This window comes from Pinus tabuliformis, chromosome 3_2 (genome assembly GCF_031772625.1).
Source record: "Pinus tabuliformis cultivar Carrire ecotype Pingquan chromosome 3_2, CPIR1, whole genome shotgun sequence".
NCBI lineage: Eukaryota > Viridiplantae > Streptophyta > Pinopsida > Pinales > Pinaceae > Pinus > Pinus tabuliformis.
Window position 1 is genome coordinate 620,567,404 of NC_142302.1, and position 4,278 is coordinate 620,571,681.

Consider the following 4,278-nt stretch of genomic DNA (forward strand, 5'->3'; position numbering starts at 1 on the left):
GTGTTAGGATAAGTGAGGATTCAAAAGAGAAGTCCAAAACAAGTTCTGGAAAAGAATCATCTAAAAAGTCTGGTGATCAATACAAGAGTGAACACAATAAAAGTGAGGAGTCAATAAAAGACACAGCTCAGTCTACGACAAAGTCTGATCAACAGATTTTGTCCCAAAAGCAAGCTGAGGTTTCCACTCCTCTTATAAAGCAAACAAAGCCACTCATAATTGATCTAGAAGGGGAATGGTAGAATTTTAATAAGATACTTAACACAGAAGAACAAAGCACAAAGCCACCAACAAATCCAAAGGAGACGACTACAAAGATGGTAATAGAAAGGGCTATCAACACTCAAGAAGCAAAGCACATTCTTGTTGATCCCTCATCTGAGATTGTATTAAGAATAGAGGAAATTCCTCCTCTAGATGTGTTTTATAGCCCTCAACATAAAACTATCGTCAGAAGGCAAAGAAAGAAACGAAAATTGGATTTTGTGCTCGCTCTTGAGGCTGAACCTCTGGATGTTCTTTGGAAAGACCCCTCTACAGACCCATCAACAAATCTTACTAGGCTCTCATAAGTAGCAGGTGCTTACGCTTCAACAAATATTGATAAGGCAACAGAAGTTGAGTTATTACTTAAAGAAAAGGAAGATAGGGTTTTGTTTTTGTAACAACAGTTACAGCAAGTTAGCATCAATCAACAAGCGGAAACACAGTTGGAAAAAATTCAACAAGACTTCTAGCAAATGCAATTGGCACATCAAATCAATTTGGCTAGTAAAGAAGAGTAGTTATAGGGTATAATAGAACTACACAAAGATGATCCCAAAATTGGCAAGTTTATCACAGAGTCACTTGCTCTCAATTCCTAGCTCTTGCAACAAAAAGAACTACTATGCTAGAATATTTCGCATTGGAATTCCCATTGCGAAATGAGCGATAATATTACAAATAAAGTCATAGAATTACGACTTGAATATGATTCAATTTTTAAGAAGGTCTCAGACTTCTTGAACTGGCAGAAATCCGAAGAAGGAAAAAGAGCAGACATGCCCAGAATTGATGAAACGCACAAGGAAATTTTATTCGCGAAATGGGATTCTCGGCTAAAGGAAGCAGAACATGGAATGGAGGATGCAGTGGCAGCAACGAACAGTGTCATTGAATGCATAAATGAAAATCTGCACAAGGCCAATTTGGTAGTAGAGACCACCTCAGGCTTCCTTCCAAAGGCACAACAGCTTCAAACAGTGTGGAAACAAACAACAGAGGAAAGGGCAGAGGCGATTAAACAGGTAAACAAATTAAACTGGGAAACATACTGGCAGTACCTGGTAAAACCACATAGCCAATGGATGACCCTGAAGTGCCTCATGACTTCTGCCGAGAAGATAGTGCCAGCTCTTACCAACACCGTATTTGCAGGATAATTAAAAGCTGAAGTCGGCCAACCGACACTCTTGAAACCGATGCTGGATATTTGCGATCTAAAGGATCAGATGCAGGACTAGTCATAGATGTAGTTTATTTTTGTTTTAGTTTATTTTTGCTTAAAATGAGGCAGGTTGTTTAAACCTCCTCATCTATTTTTGTAATATTTATTTTTAGATTTCATAGAGTAGTATTTAAACCCCTCTCATGCATTTAGAGAGGGGTCCAGAGTTCTATCAAAAACATTCTTCAGAACATGCATTTTGACCCCCACTGAGGAGGTTTTGATAAAAATCAATGGAACGAGATTCATTTTTTATATGATTTTAATATCTGCTACTAAAATTGCACTTTTGTACTCTTAGTGGATGTTAAGTGATTTGAAGATAGATCAATATTGCTGCAACTCATGAGTAGGATGTATTATAACTGGTATTTTTATCTCCTAATGCCTTTTACTTATGTGTCAAGCAATAAATCATTTTTCAGTTATTTATATATGAAAGTTTGAATGTTTAAGTCATTATTATTGCACTTTTGTATGGTGATGACTTACTCTTTATGCTGAATATGTGAATGACTCTTATGTGATATATTTCTCATATTGTTTGAGCTAACTTTTTATACGAAACAATCATTTTTAAATGGATTCTCTTCTTATTGCGATTGAATGATCTTTATTATCAATAGCTTTTAGAAATTATTTTAGATCACATAAGTAAACATTACTCTTGGGATTGTTTAAAATTAGATGTTTTCTTTGATTATGATAGATTGCATATGATAGTTAGAAGATAGATTAGATTTAGAACAAGTATTCACCCCATAAAACCCCAAAAAAAAAAAACATCATTATGTTAGTACAAACATCATAAATAGATTGGGAAACTGGTCCCATCATCCCCAGTCAGAGCCACTATTCCAAATGAAAAAGGAGATGCATTAAGGTCCGGACCGGGTGGTTATCCCCCTTGTTGGAGTCTCCCTCCATCTTCACGCCATTCTAAAAGTAAAACTCCCTCACCATCACCCTCAACTTCTCGTTCGCATTCCAAATCTTCCATCTCTGAACCAAAAGTTGAAAAGAAAAATACAGAGCACATTACTGAAATCCCAAACAAGCCAGATCATTCTTCTTCAGATCCCCCTGAGTTGCAAACTTTAATTCATAAGTTACAGGACATTTCTATATCTCAAGAAGATTCTTAGTTATCCCAAGGTAGTGTCACTTCTCATCTGACCCCATCTCAACGACTGACTAGAGCACAAAGCGAAAAACTAGGAATCCCACTAGTTGAGTTTCCTTTACCGAGTCATAAGAAAGCTAGGAAAACACCAGTAGAATCTCAGAGTGAGGTTCTATCATCGTATTCATCTACCATCCCATCCATATCATCACAAGGTCATTCATCTATCCCTCAACTCCATTCATGGTTCACACAGGTACATGAGCAACATCCTCCCATACCCAATCACCTTCAACTACTGCCACACCTCCTCCTACTCATACCTCGACGATGGCAGGAGATCCGCCACCAAGACCATGGGCCAATCCAGGAGTTGTAAGAATGCCTGCACCTTTATCACAATTACCAGCTCATCCTGAGAAATGGCTGCCCAAATTCAATCCTGATAATGGCCAACTAGCTGAGGAACACATAAATAATTTCATGCTATCCATTAATTTGAATGGAGTAACATAATAGGACGCAGTCGTAAGATTATTCCCTTATACGTCACAAAGAGCAGCAGGATCCCAGTATTTTTCATTACCAGCAAGATCCATTAATATCTGGGATACATTTCAGGATCAGTTTTTAACAAAATTTGGGGATGATAGGTCAACAGCAACTTTAATAAATGACCTCTCCAATTTAAAAGCCAAACCAAAGGAACCAATTAAGGATTTCAACTCTCGCTTCAATAAATTGTTAAACAAAATACCAACAGCGTCTAAGCCTAGCGATGAAGTCCAAAATGAGTGGTATATTTTTGCTTTACCGTCAAATTCAGCTATCTTTGTAGATAGAGCTACTAAGCCAACGCTAGCAGAAAACATGAAAGAGGCAATAGTTGTAGAAAAACGTATCCTAGCCATCGAAAAGAAAAACGCTGTAGAAGAAAGAAAGTCTAAAAAAGTGTCTTTTAGAGATGATTCTAAGAAAAAACAACCGAAGGACCCATTTGACCTGGAAGGGTTACAAAAAGTCTTAAAGACCATGTCAAACGAAATGGTTGATATAAAGAAACAAGTAGCAGAAACCTATTCCAAAAAACCTTTTAAACCATTTAGAAGAAATCCTTCAACTTACCCTAAACCTTCAAATGCTATAACAAACGCAAAATTAGAAGGGGAAGAGGAAGACGTTTCATATGAGGAGCAAACCAATGATGATGAAGTCGTAGAGCTACAGGGAATGTGGGATTTCATTCTTCCAGACGAGGAAGATCAGGATGCATTACCTGTTGCTACCAGAAGTAGAAATCAACTTGATCCTCCACAATCCAATGCTAAATAGAAAAATCCAAGTCCGACTTCCAAGGAAAAAATCGTAGGGAAGAAATCCTTACCGAAATCTACTCAGATAAACCCAGTCCAATCTAATTCCACAACTCCATCTAAAACGCTTATCATTTCTGATGAAATAGAATATAACATTGTTGAAGATATGAAGAAAACTAGGGCTAATATTTCTTTTGATGAGCTCAGCAAGTTAAAGCATCAACAGAAATTACTCTTGAAAGAGCTGAACGCAGTTCCTATTACGCCTCTACCTGTCGTTATAATTTCACAAGCTACTCATGAAATGGGGAAACCTCTGACTGGCATTTCAAACAAAGTTGATCCGACTG